The 14,778-nt window shown below is 38.3% G+C and overlaps 1 protein-coding gene across 5 annotated transcripts in view; it reads right to left on the bottom strand.

Moving 5' to 3' along the window:
• The window catches only part of LOC112979764 (heparan sulfate glucosamine 3-O-sulfotransferase 1-like), a 59,553-nt gene that overhangs the window by 2,174 nt on the left and 42,601 nt on the right, over positions 1–14,778 (bottom strand). For 3 of the 5 annotated variants that reach the window (XM_064514070.1, XM_026094187.2, XM_026094184.2), the window contains one exon: positions 12,380–12,451. The exons of the other annotated variants lie outside the window; for them this stretch is intronic. The gene's annotated coding sequence lies outside the window, so the exon portion shown is untranslated. The remainder of the gene's footprint in view (positions 1–12,379; positions 12,452–14,778) is intronic. 5 annotated transcript variants of the gene reach the window in all.

Genomic DNA, 14,778 nt, shown 5'->3' with positions numbered 1-14,778 from the left:
TTGCAAAATTGCCACAAAGAGTAGCGTGCAGTCATTCACAACTGGTTACCAATGAATCAATTATCAATCAGTTATAAATCAGTACTGGGCATTTATGCCTTGGAATTTTTCCTTAATCCATTCCTCAATCCACTTACGTTTGGAGAGATCCGCCCTCTGGATGTATTCAGTATTAGTGTGCACGTGGATGGTAGAAAGTTCTGCATTTCAGATAATAAACAGACACCTTATTTTGGAAGAACTTATTCCCTGAGACTCAGCTGAGGCAGCAGCATTTTTTTTCCTCCTGTCATTACAGTACAATTATGCTCTCATGCTATGGTATCTATTGCTAACTGAGCAAAAATGTATCTGTTGAAGCTTTCTGGTTCACATTCAAACAACATTGTAACTGCTAAAATAAGTAAAGATTGTGGATATATTCAAAAAGAATCTGACCTTTTCTGAGACACCCAGAAACTAAGTCTCTTGACTACCTCAACATCCTTCTTTGTTGCCTATTCCAAATACGTATTTTCTTCTTTCTATTTACTAGTATTCAGGCATAAAAGAGTATTTGTGGCTGGCTGTTTCAATTCATATATAGCTATTTCTGCAATACTTTTTTGCCTGACGATTTCATCATGTTACAAAAAGTCAAATTCTACTGCTACAGCGTCAGATGGACTCCTCCTCCCACAGGCCTTTAAAACTTTTCTCATTCCTGATTCTCTTCTACTCATGAGCTTCGTATCATTGCACCTGTCTTTGCCGCAGCAGCATTCTCTTTCCTGGCAAGATTATTATTTCTTTCTTTAATGGTCACCTGAGTTGTCTTTTACATCCTTTTTTGTATCTTCTTGTAAACAGCATGCTTTTCATTATAAACTTTTTCTCTGAAGACCTGCTGAAGTGAATCACAGTTACTGTTTTATTCCTAATTAACTGATAGCTATCTAGTTTCATTCAGCCAAGAACCAGGCACAAACACTGTAATTCAGAGAGGCCTGGAAGGTGAAAGAGAAATTTATACTTGGACCTACAGGAAGACTGCTCTTCCAAAATATGCTCAGGTTCACGCCTAACATGAGTGAGAGTCTGTTTTATTTACCATTTGAAACGAGCAGACCTCCACAGAAAACACCTCGAAATCAGGTTAAAAAAAGAGATTCTACATTTTCTATGGACAGAAGTATTACTAGTATTTTTGAAAACAATTACTTTAGCTTAACCAGGTTGCAATTTGTTTTATATAGTGGGAATTTCTTATACTCATTGCTAGAACAAAACCTTACCTGGGAAATACTACCAGAAGAAATCGAACTGAGAATGTGCTGTAAAGCTGATGCCTAAATAGATCAAAACTGCCTTTGGGAGCAATTCCATTGGAACAACATTCCAGCTTCAGCCTAAGAGAACTGATTGATTTTGATGAACTCTAAGATGTTAGATGTTAGGTTATAATTGCTACATAAATGTAAAAGGGATTTAAACATGATTTATCAAATATAATTGGAATGTTGTTTGAATAATTCTTGTGCTGCTTTTCTGTCTTTATGCAATTAATGCATATTTTTAGAAGATAGTATGAACTGCTTTGTATAATGAAAAACAATGTATTTTACACTGCTGCACTGTGCACTCACTGAATCTCAGAGTATTCCTATTAGCTTTATGGGACACAACTAAAAAATTTACCCCATGATACAAGATCAGAATTATAGTGCCTTATTGTATGCTTTCTTCTATTATTTGGTAGTGCTGGTGTTGCTTAGTAACATAAGGAACATCAACAGTTATGGTACATATTAGGCAGAAATGAAGTTCTGCTTCATTTTGTTCATGCTGCAGAGAGAACTAATTAAGTAAATAATACCTTGGGCTTTTGTTTGTTTTACTTTTTCAAAACCTTAGACATAACATTTACTAAAGAAGCTAATAAGCTGGCTGAAAAATCGTTTTAATACTGCACAACTGTTCAAGAGACCCTCAACTGCCGCATTCTATTATAACAAATCTTCTAAGAAGCTTATGATTTATCTTGCTTCAGGGTGAAGCGTGGCATCACAGAGTAAACTTAGCTGCATTATTATTATTATTATTATTAATAATTTATAATACTATTAATTTCTAATAATGCTTTTCACTGCTTATCATGCTTTTAACTGGAGAATTTCACAGCACTTTACGCTAATGAACTGCCCACACCCTGTGAAGGCATTAAGACATTACCCTTCTCACCGTACAGAAAGCTGAGACAGACCAATCTTTAGAACCAGTTCAAGAAAGTGCAAATGCTCTGGAAAGCCAGGGTTAATGTGATCCGCTCAAGGTAATACAGCAGTTTATCTTCCAACCAAGAACAAAACCCACAAGGCTTCCAGCTGCTGTTCCAATTCCAATTTTGTGCCATTTCATGGCAGTCACTCACATCTCTTAAGATAACTTACATTTGGGCTAGGTGCTGAGCTGAGAAGCAGAGAGATCCCTCAGGGCCTCAGCAGAAGATCAGAGTATTTTGTGCAGCAAATATGGCTGTTTCCTCCCTTCCACCCTCCCCCCCCCCACTGCAAGAAAGTATGAATTCAGAATTTTGTAGTTTCAAGATATTGCTGCAAAAACAGTCCTGTTCACTACTGAAAGCTACACAAAGGGGAGACAGACAGAACAACTACAATAAAGCTCCAGGTTTTTTTCTGTCTCGATTTTTAAAAATAGTTCTGGATTTAAAAGGCGAATGTACTGCTTTTCCTGTTTATTCTTGTTAGACACCAACTCACTGCAACACAGAAACCAGCCACAGAGAAGAGTACCAGCCAGCCATTTTAAGGCTTGCCAGCACAAGAATTTGTAACAGCTCAATTACACCTCTGCAATTATGTACATCTTTAATGTTGGCAGTATTACCAAAAAAAAAAAAAAAAAAAAAAAGACAACTGTAGCAGCCTAACTGTATTCACAACTAGATTATATTAGTGGTATTGTTTCAGGAAAAAAAAAAAGTTTTTTAAAAAAAAAAAAAATCACACTGGTAAGACAGTTATGCCAGTGCAGTATATAGTGCACAGACAGACTGGCTCTGTCTAGGCCGCATCTGAACTGATGCTGTAATCGCCCTTTATCAGTCACAGACAGCTCAAACCCATCCTACTTTCTCGAGGTGCCTCACTCCACCGATCCCAAGCAATGGGCTTGTAACTCATCTGCTGGTAGCTTAGAGACCTCAGGAACATACTGAAGTTGTGCCTGGATACAATCACGGTGAGGACTCTTGTAAAAGGCTCACACTGCTAATACCAAAAGAAGGGAAGTGTCCCAGCCCTCATGAGCCTACGTTGTCATAAATGAGGCAGAAAAGAGAAAAGTATGGGTAGAAATGGACTTGCAAAATGTAACAAGTGAAGCTCCTGTAATTAACACACTGTGTGGTGACCAGCTAAATGCTGCTGAATGTTTTGTAGGCATCATGTCAGAGGAGCATTTTCAGGAATTGCTCAAAAGGGCTTCATAGTGGGTACCTTTCTGGAGCAGCGGCCACTGAATGGGAAAATACAACATCTAAGGGAAGAGTGAGTATTTAAGTTCGACATTGCAGGTACAGGCACAGGTTCTTGTTTTTTTGAGAAGACAGATCCAAATCCATTTCCCTCTTTTCTGACTTAAAAAAGATCATGAAAGTATTTAGGAACATCGAGTACATAAGCTGTAGAATGCACAGATTACCCCATACCAGGGAAAAGTACAAAACACTCTGAAATTAGTATTTAATTAACCAATTAATGTTTATTTATATTGCCAAAGATACAGCTTGTCAATCTAAAATTTGTCAATGTTCCTGAATTTAGGCTCCTTTTCTTGCTTTGGTCAAAGTAGAGCTGGTTATGTGGCATAATAAACACAAATCTGCCCTCAGTGTGGTTTGCACATTAAAATAAAGAAAAAGGCAAATAAATAATCATATGGGATACATTGCTTAATAAAATTCAGTATCAATTTATTCGAATCTAATAAAGCAATGACTAAATCTGTTAATTCTAAGCAATGAAATAAGTAATGTGACCATCAAAAGTCCTTTCGTAGCATCTTAACCCCCCTCTAGTAGAACAATTTGTGAAATAATGTACATTTACAAATACACGGCACATACCCAATGGTGAAACAAAAAAGTATTCTTTTTAATAAGAAGGGAAAAGTAACAAAATTCAGCTACTTCTATGCACATAGTGCAGATATGCCTAGATTGAGTTCAGATGGCATGAGAGCATGCCAGTATGTTCTAAGCATGAAAAATATTTAAAACTTAAATGCTGAAAAGGTTTCCTAAATATAAACAACTATAAGTAAACCTTGTTTTCATTACAAGCTGTGCAACTACTTTAGATTTGTTAGAAGGAGACCAATTAGGTAAAATGTAACATGCTTTGAGCTGTGTCCTAAAAGTTTCAGTGAGATCTGATTCAGAAGAATCCCAAATAAACAAATAAATACATATTTGTCTATAGAAGGCTTGAAATAGAAGCTTTCATATGTTTGCTACATGTTTACTCAATACTTCCTCGCCAGCTTAAGGATAACAACTAAATCGCATTCCCATTAGGTCATCACTGGCCTTTACCAGAACCATTCAGGCAGGTCAGTTGGTTTCCATGTACACACAGAAATTTGGCACCAAGAACACCTTCCCCGTGTGACTCTGGGAAATGCTGGATGCAAAGCACAGCAAGCACGAAGGGCTGAGCGTGAATAAACTACCACATTGCAGTTCTGCAACAGAACATTTTTCCAGCTCCAGGTTGAACTCCACTAGTTCTTGGTTATGCATGGGGACAGAGGATTAGCAAAGTACAAAAAAAGACCACAGATCCCCAAACCAAACAAACATCGCAGCAGTCCGTACTGCTGCCAAAGAACATAAATAATCTCGGATGCATTTCAGAATTGTGATCAATTTCATTTCGCTCAGAGCACTGGACCCTTAATTAAAAACAGAGATGTACTAAGAAAATTTTTCTTAAATGAGGCCCTACCTAAAAATATATGATCCTGCAGACTATCCCAAAACACTTACTGATACAATCTTACTAGCCTAACACCTCTCCTGAAAATGAGAGAGTCTAAAGGTGTCTGTATAACCTCTAAGCTACAAAAATATGTGTTATCTGAAAGATGAAGCAAAGCAATTAATGTTTGTAAGTCCTAACATCAGCGGTGAATTTATTTGACTGAGGATTTTGTTAATAAAATTGCAGCCAACAACTACTAACTTGCAGGAATAAAAAAAGGAATTAAAAAAGAAAACAGCAGCTTGGTGACTAAAGGCAGGGACTGCAAAGTAATCGCAACTGGCTGCAGGCTTGCCCTCTGCCAGGTATGCAGATGCTAATGGATTAAAAGGAAAGCTGGGAAAGGTTCACATAAACTATAAACACATTAAATGGTTGGCAGGTGATATTAACAGATAGGAGTGCTGAAAAAAGTTTGCTCCCCTACAGCTAGCACTGCATTTTCTAATTCCTATTTCTGATAAGTGAAGATAGAAAATTGCCTGATGAGAATGTGACTGCAAATATAAAGTAGTACAGTAACATATACAGTACAAATATATAGTAATATATTTCTGAGCTAAATAAACCTGTAGCTGTAGCCTACACATTTGTATTTTACGGTATCTTTGAAAATAAAACAATCAAAACACCCACATAAAAGTTACTGAATTCTAATTTCATAAACTCCCTTAACATAAAGTCAGCTATATTCTTCATTGCCTCTAAGTAGAGACTAAAAAATAATCTATTCACGTGAACTATAGACAGTGGTCGGGTTAATACAGGTGACAAGGCCCATTTATATACCTAATCACTCTACACATCATATTGGCATATTTCAAATGAAATCACATTATCATTTTTGTTGACTTAAACTTACACCCGTAGCTGTCAATTATGCATAAGGCCAAATACAAACTGAAGTTACCAAGGTACGACGCCAGGCCTTCAGCCAAATAGGCCGGAATCACATAATTATAAAGTGCAAGATGTAGTGATGGGTGGCTGATATCTAGCTCTTGTGTCCATTTCTACAGATCTTACTCTGGCAAAACTTTGACCCCTCTACCTATTAGCTGAATATCCATTTGCCCCTGTCCATTCTCACAAAAACACCTTGACGTTCAGTGATGTTTAGGAATTGAAATTATAATGTGCTGCGTAGGGTTCGTACGAGACCCACCCTGCACGGGAAGCGCTCCCTCCCGGGCGGAGAGATGGCACCAGCAGCAGGGGAACCCAGGAGAGGGTGGCTGGCGCTCTGTTGGACAGAACAGCAAACACCTGCAGGGCATCCTTGTCAACCAGGCACCCCTAGACCCTCTGTTACGCCTTCTTGTGAAGAGCACAGCTTCCTGGCATAGAAAAAAAGTAAGGATAAACATCTGCTAACCTGACCTGGTAGAGATTCAGCAGCATTACAACTTCAAGGACTCCAGGAAGGGAAGAATTTGGCTCAAAGGCGAGTTTTTCTGGGCAGAACCTGTGGAGATTTTGCCTTGCGGTCTTGGCAGGCACCGAGGCAGGGTGAGACGCTCCAGGTGGAGCCCATCAGAAGCCGGCAGCAGAACGGCCAGGGGAGCCCCCAAGCCACCCAGGGAGCGGCGACAGCAGGCAGGAGCCTCAAGAGCAAGGCGCATCTTCATGCCCACAGCTGAGCACTTCGGCCAAGCCTGCCGCTTTGGCAGGCAGCATCTAACTCCCGCCCTCCTGAATAACTCTTAGGAGAGCTTTTCCAAGGCTCTGGCTTTGGCCTCTTAAAACCAGTTAAGGTATACAATGCTGACTGATAAAAATTGCTGTATTGGGGTCTGTATAACTGCTGTATATCCCCCATTATAAGAGCAGGGCATATAATTTTCTGAATTGACAGTCATGTGTGCCCCTTACTTTCTGTATTTACACACCATGATCACGAGAAACAACTGATGTTCTTTCCGGGGAAACACTAGCAGGGATGGTACAGCAAGTCCCAACAAAGGCACAGGACTTAAAAAAAAAAATGGTTTTCTAGACTGACAAGTTTTTGTTATTGTTGTTTTTACATTTGCTATCACTAAAGGACCTCAAGTCCTCATTTCAGAGGAAATCGAGATTTGATACCAAAGCATGGCATCATTAATGTATTAAAAATTTTAAATGTCGTTTAAAACAAATGGCATCTGGGCTATTTCACATGCCAAATTTCAGCCCAATTTGAGTTGAAATGTCTGCATTCGAATTCCTCCAAAGACCAATTTCCAAATAGGGATGGTGACAGACTGGTGAGCTGTAACAAAATTTCTAGGTGCCATACAATCAGAGCTTGTAAAATTAGCTGTTTGACAAACCTTTCTGCTCACTCTTATATTAACTTTGGGGCAAAAGTACTGTATGAACATATGCACTAGGTAATATATATTTTAACTTCACACCAGACCTACAGTTTCTGGGGGGGAAGTAAGATACCTTTGTATCTTTGAGCTTTGTTAAGAGTCCAATTAGTTATTCTGCTTATTGTGAAAATTTTGATAGTGACTTAATGTATATATTCCTGCTTAGAGGCACACCTCTGGACTTTTTTTTCCCCTCCATCAGGATACCTTTTTTCTCCTTTTAAACAACCTAAAATTTTAAGTAAACTATTAAAAATTGGGGGAAATTCCCCATATTATAAAGCACTATTCTTATAAACAGGAAGGCAGAGGCTGGGAAGGTTCTCTCCAAAAACCTGTCATTCCACATGCAAATGAAAATTGCCAAAGAATTACTTCACTCAGATCAATAAGCAAACAGCGTATCATCAGCTATCCTGACCCACTACCTAGCGTTAGACCAGCTCTATTTTCCTTTACGGGCAAACTGGCACATTTTAGTTAGGAAGAACAGAACTTAGCAAAACTTCTCTTCAGTCCAAATCTTTCAAGCTTTAATGCACAGGCTGCACCCCAGGCACACACCTAGTCAAGGCAGTAAAGTCAAGGTGTTAAAGAGATACAGACATATGTCAGAAACTCTTAAACTTCAGTGAAAAACAGTGCAGCTTCTGCTCCTCCCTGCCCCCCATCCACCCAGTTACTACGACAATCCCCCTGTGCCAGAAGAGTCTCTGCATCCGTAAGCTGAAGGTCTCCCCACAAACAGACAGTTTCTGCCGTTGTGCTCTAAATCTCTAAAGCCAAGGAAAAAAATACCTGCAGTACCAATCCATCAAACATCATGGTTAATTCAAGCAGAACGTGCTCCCTGCCATACAGCATCACTTCTCCCCCACAGCTCAGTGCCACCCTGCACCCAACTGAGCCTCCCATGCTATTCATTTAGTGCTGCTTCACTTCTAATCAGCCACAACCTCTCCGGAAGGCTCTTTGACGGCTGACAGTGCTTACGGCAATTCTTTGGAGCTGTTAAGCTTTGGCTGTCAATTTTCACCTAGGTCTTTAGGTAAAAGTTGTATTTATGAGCCATCACATAGAGTCAGGATCTGAACTTTAAGACTTCAAATTTGTGAGACTCGTGACAAATGGTAAGAGCTTGTCACATTAGAGACTATGACTAGGAGGAGCCATAATAGATGTGGTCAGAGACTGACTGAGAGCATGGCCGCACTCCCTCCCACATTCAAATATTATGTTTGCTCACTGTGATGACAAAATTTACAAATAGCACTTGTACTATTCAGACTTCTAATTGCACTCTGGAAAACATCTGTTGTACCTAGATATATTATAATGACCTTTCGAAGCTTTCAGCTTAGGTTTGAACAGTGCTGTCAGTATTCTGGTAACTGGCAAGAAGGTGCTGGAAACTTCCCTGTAACACAGGAGAAAGAGGCAGAGGTAGGGAGGCGCTTTCAGACATTTAACCGCCTATTGATTAGCGCCCGAAAGGGTCACAACGTTCAAAACCATGCTCTTAACAGCAGCTATGATGTACAGCGCCGGTGCTTTAACTCACTGCAGCTACTCAAAAAGGTATCACAGGACAGCAGACCGATGTTATACTGACACAATGACTAGAAAATTCATGAAGAAACAATACTTTGCCATAGCATAAAGGCAAAAGGTCCTGCCATTACCTGGCATCCTCGATCGCCTTCCCTCCCAACTGAACTCAGCACAGCCATTTCGCAGAGGCACAAAGCAAAGCAGAAATGCTTTATTTCAGCTCCAGACCCTCAAAAGACCTTCACTTTTTGCAGAGAGTGGTGCATCTAACCCTCCAAAAGAAGGAAAATACACGTGCATGTGCTATCCTGTTTCGCACTTCTTGGTCAAATATCTTCCCTTCACTTCTTCAGGCAGAAAAAAAGAGAGGCAATTTTGTGATTGATCATTGCCATTTTGTAGACACAAATGGAAATACAGTCTTTCTTATTGTATAGCTCTCAATCCACACATTCCATACTGTTCTAGTCCATTTAATTTTGCCTCAAGAAATTTAAAAAAGAATGGTTGAGGATCAATTCTCTTTCTCTTTTAACTATTTTCCTTAACTACTAAAGCCTTGTTGTATGAGACAAAGATTGTGTGTGTGCACGTGTGTATAATAGTTTTAAATATACAGGACACATCTGGCACATCCTGTTCCTTGGTCCTCTTGCCCCATAAACTCACTGAGCAACCCCTATGCAAGATGTCATTTTTTAAAATTAATTATCTCACTGTATATTTTACTTTTGAGCACGTTATTTTCCGAGTTTTTCTGGAGGGTCAATGGAGCACTTTTCAGCAGTTTTGCTGTGGCATTCTTCATCACCAGCTTAGTTACTTTAAGAGCAAAGACTAAGAGCAAAGACTAAAGAACCCAGGCCAACAAGTCAATACCAGCTAATCTGCAAGTTCAGTGGGATTCACAGAAAAAACAGAGTGCGAAGCACCAAGCCAACACTTCCAAATCAGAGCATCTAATAGCAAATAAAATCAGAGATCCTGCTGCCATTACTTACAGTGAGTACTTCCTGACTCCATGAATAAAACAAAGTTAGACAGTGCTTAATGTAAGGCTGGAGAACCTGGTCCAAAATTAATTCCCTACATACGGGTGGTGAAATCTTTAGAGATGTTGAGCATCTGCAGCTTTTGGGTCCCTGTGAGGGGCTGAGCCCTCTCTGGAAGGCAGCAGGCTCTTGAGAGCCTTCACAGCCATTTCTACATTCAGCAAGAGGGAAGAAACACACTGGAGCATGTGCAACTGCAAAGGTCTGCAAACAAACTATTTGCAGCTGATGACACACTTCCAAGCCTTGCACTGTTTCAGAAGAACTTAAACTTTTTTTTTAAGCTCACAAACATACAGTAATTCAGAAAGATTAATGTGAAATTTATTTAGGAAACAGGTTATGACCAGTGATGTTGGTATTTCATCGCAGATCCTATCAATCCTTCTCTTACTCTCAGTGAGCTTTTAGTACCTCACTGTCTGGTCACTTATACACAAAGCAGTCTGCAAAGCACATCATAATACTATTTCCTCCCAGTCTAGTTTGTGAAAAAATGTATTTTTCCATTTAAAACAATGTCATGTTTAATTTTAAGGCTATAAAGGACTTTCCTGCATTATTGATTATGAATGTTCAGTCCTCTTATCTTAAAAATGTATCCACAGGGGCAAATAAATCTGGATTTTAAATTTAATTGGGAACTATACAAATATGTAACAGTTATTTCTGTTTATAGTATGCTAAAAAGGTAATGAAAGCAAGCAGTGTAAGCTATCGGTTATTGATGCCAGCTCTGTTCTAAAGCAACAGTAATAGCTTTGCCTCTCAAGAGAAGAAAGTATGTTATCTAGAAGCTATAAATGGTATATATTGTTTTACATTTTTAATGCTGAATTTTCATCTTTGATGCATAGTTTAGCATTTCTTAGCTAAAATATTTTCACACTTATTCCCTACTTATTCTTTAGGGCATCTATCAATTTAAATGCGTTTCAAGCAAAAACAACATTAAGAGCAGGTTAAATTTCTTCCAGAACCTTTCTGTCCAGGGGGAACGTCTGACATGGATGTGCTTAGAAGGCTGTCACACCTACTGATGCCTTAACAGGCATTCTAGCCAAAGGAAAAAGTCATTTATTCCAAGTTTATAGATAACAATTACAGTTCAGAGCAACTATTTGAGATCAGAATCAAGATGTTAGAACCAAACAACACTGTAGTGTGTGCATGTGTGAAAAACAAGTTCAATAATTGTGATGGAGTCTCGATTTCTATATTATAGAGTTCACCAAAATTATGCAAGATACTAGAGAGCAGCACATCAAAAAATACTCATGAAATGAAACTATTTCCCCGACATTAAAAAAAAATCACTGATATAGTTGTGGGTCACAGTCTGAGAATGTTCCCAGAAACCATATTTCAGTCAAATTGAAGGTAGCAGGCAAATAAACCATGAACTCCAACCTATTTCATAAATCTGTTTTATGGATCTGCTGTATTCTTAAGTGTGGATGAGAAATTGGATGTGGAGTATTTTAAATTATGACATGTACCCAACTCCTACTAAAAGCACGACAAAGATGGTAGTGAAAGAGGAAGGAGTGAATAAAGTTATGAAAAGCAGAAAATGATGTATCTGTAGGCAAAATCAGGTTATTAATCATTTTAATGACCAAAATCAGATACTATATTTGTGCAAATACATAGCCTATATAGCACACAAAGAAAAAAATAGACAGTAATAGGAAATACTGTAGTCAGATTCAATTGGACTCCTTAGCAATGCAGCTGATGCTGATAAATGTAGATTATAAAAATTTATTGTAAACACATAAATGTGTATACACTGGAAGCATGAACAGCTGTTCAAGCACAAAAAACTTAAATTTGTTATAACATGTAAAACCTTAGGAAAGCTTCAATTCTACTACAGTGCAGGTAAGAAAGCAAAAGTAGTAAGTATGGTGTTAGGGTTGCACTTGGCATGGAGACTGGATGAATCTGAGTTCAATTTCTATATTCTCCTATGGAGACTGGAGCAAAAACACTTCAGCCAGAGATACTAAAAGAAAATGAGGTGGAGTTTGAACTTACAATTGATTACATGCTCTGCAAGTCGAGTAACCGTCCTTACGCTCTCAGACTATTCACCTGGGACGTTAAAGCTATGTGGTTAATGGGTTTTAGAATTTACACTTTAGCTTCCTTACAGTAATTTCCCCTTGAAAACAAACCTTTAGTGTGAAAATTTTCAGAAGTGTTTAGCATTGGTCTAATTTTAGTCCCATAGAAGTCAATCGCAGAGTAATTTAATTAGTAGCAAAGTTATGTCAGTACTAAACATTTCAAAAAAAACCCTTCCTTCCTCATCTAGCACTCTTCAGAATTATATTTCACCTTACAGTGATATTACAAGGGCAAATCCACATACCTTGAGCATCCAGGTGATAGAAAGGTGGAAGCAACCATAGAGGGATAAGATTGGTAATGGTGAGCTGCATTGCTGCAACAGAACGATAAATGAAATGCTAAATCATCAAGCACAGGCAGAAATACATCCAAGTGTTCTGGAGGGTTTTTAAATTACAAGGATGACAAATTATCAAGGAATTTAAAATATCAGCCACCATGTCAAAAGATAGCAAATTTTAAGTTTTGAGCAGTACTAAGAAAGGTCATGGTCATTGATATAAATTGGGAGAAATTATATCGAAAAAAATTAAGAAAATAGCAAGGGAACCATGATATGCTAAAGATGTATCTACCCCATCACTGTTTAATTCAACACATATTCCTTTTGTTCAGCAAACTTTTTGCATGGCTTCTAGATTCCACTGGCCATGCAAGCGAAACAGCAAAGGGAAAAGAACAGGTTGACACAGCTTACTCGACCTTTTAAAGAGCTTTTCACAAAGCACTTCATTATTAGTTTAGGGGTAAAAAGTAAAGATTCACCATGGATTAAAAAACTAGCTCAGAAATCAGAAGTGCAGGAATACACAGGAACTCTTCAGCACCCAGTTAATTGAGAACCTTGCACCATGCAACTCTGCAGAAAAAGACACAGACTGAGCGTTTCAGAGGAGCCTAAGGGAGTTTCACTTACTAATTCCCTTGAAATTTGAATATTGAATGAGGGATGGACACCTAGATCCCTCAGACTTCCTGGAAAGCCCTAACCCCAGGGCTCTTTGTGAAACACTCAAAATCTCTATGAAAACTTCAGTTTGATGCACAGCAGTGGACAAAGGGAAAGACAGTTAACATATAAAAACAGTGAAAGAGAAAATATCAGTACAATTTTAATGCATTTTTGTAAATTAATGGTTCAGAGTGACAGGGGATAGTGTGTTTCATTCTGGTCAGCTTCTCTCCAGAAAGATTGATCAGAGGGAGGAGTTCAGACGTGGCTGACAACAAAAGATTGCAAGCATAAATAATTCCTTAATATATGGAGATATTCAAAATATGAGTACTTTTTTCCTCTCTGGATAGTTTGTATTTATAGTGACTGCTACATATTAGATGAATGTACTGGGATGTCCCTTGCTTATCCACTTGCCAGTTCAGGGAAAACATGTTTCAGTGAAACAAAAAGGCAACAAGATTAAAACCGACAAAATGATGTACTCTTAACAGCACACGATTAATCTGGCAGTGTCACTGCCACAAAATACTACTGAAGGCTTATCTGCCACAAATAAAAAAAAAACAAAAGAAAGGACAGCCAACTAAGAAACAGGACATTTTAAGCTGTATTTTGAAATACACTATTTAGCATCTTAAATAAGCAATCTATTAGGAAACAGATTCACAAAAGCTCAAAGGGAAACTGAATTCAATCTGAGAAATCTGCACTTCTATGACCACAGTACTACGGGTAGAGCATATAAAAATATATAACAATCTACATAATATATTTTCTACAGAAGTTTCATTTAAATCAAGACTAAAGCATTCTTAATCGGTTTGGACACATTCGTTTTCTTTCTTATGTGGAGAGAGGAGCAGAGAAGGATATCCATTTCTGAATAAATGACCATAGTTTTCACTGTTCCAGCTCAAAGCACAACTTTTCATGTTTCACTAACTTCCGTGAAGACCAGAAACTGTACAATTCGAACATGCACTTTGAAATTTATACTGAAGTATAAGCAACATTGGCTGACTTGCAGAAAACAAGAAAAAGGACAGTGGCATGAAAGACTGGAGTCACATGCTAGAGGAGAAGAGCCTGTAAATATAAAAATGAAGCAAGCTAGCAGAGAAAGTTAGGAACCCAGACCTATCTATGTATTATAGATGCCAATGCAAAAAGTAACATAAAGATTAAGTGATAAATTCCAAAACAGGAGTTCTCTTGTAGAAGCTTTTAATGAATTTGAAGCTGTCATACTGTACCAGAAAAAACTAAGGGGATATGTGATAACAAAATCACAGTTCATTTAAGTTTCCCTTGAAAGTCATCTTGACTTTGGACCATTTTCAGTGATCTCTAGAACCTTTCTCTGGTTCATATCTATCTTGAACATGACACCAACTCCTGGACTGCTCTCCTCAGCAGGACCTCACTAACACAAAGGAGAACAGATCAGGCACTTCACATGGCTTTCAGACTATGTCCCCCTCAAATAATCCTTACATTCTGCCTGTTTTTTGCCTGATGGCACTCATTCTTCAGCAGTATGTAATCCATGAAATCCTGTGCAAATCTTTGGTGCAGAACTGTTAGCTAATCAACGATTCCACTTCTGGGATTTGTACAGTTAAATGTTTCTGCTTATTCCTACTCGTACTTGTCCTTATTGAACTGCAGCCTATTTTATTCAA

This window comes from Dromaius novaehollandiae, chromosome 6, assembly GCF_036370855.1.
Source record: "Dromaius novaehollandiae isolate bDroNov1 chromosome 6, bDroNov1.hap1, whole genome shotgun sequence".
Taxonomy (NCBI): domain Eukaryota; kingdom Metazoa; phylum Chordata; class Aves; order Casuariiformes; family Dromaiidae; genus Dromaius; species Dromaius novaehollandiae.
This window is presented reverse-complemented; position numbering and strand designations above follow the sequence as displayed.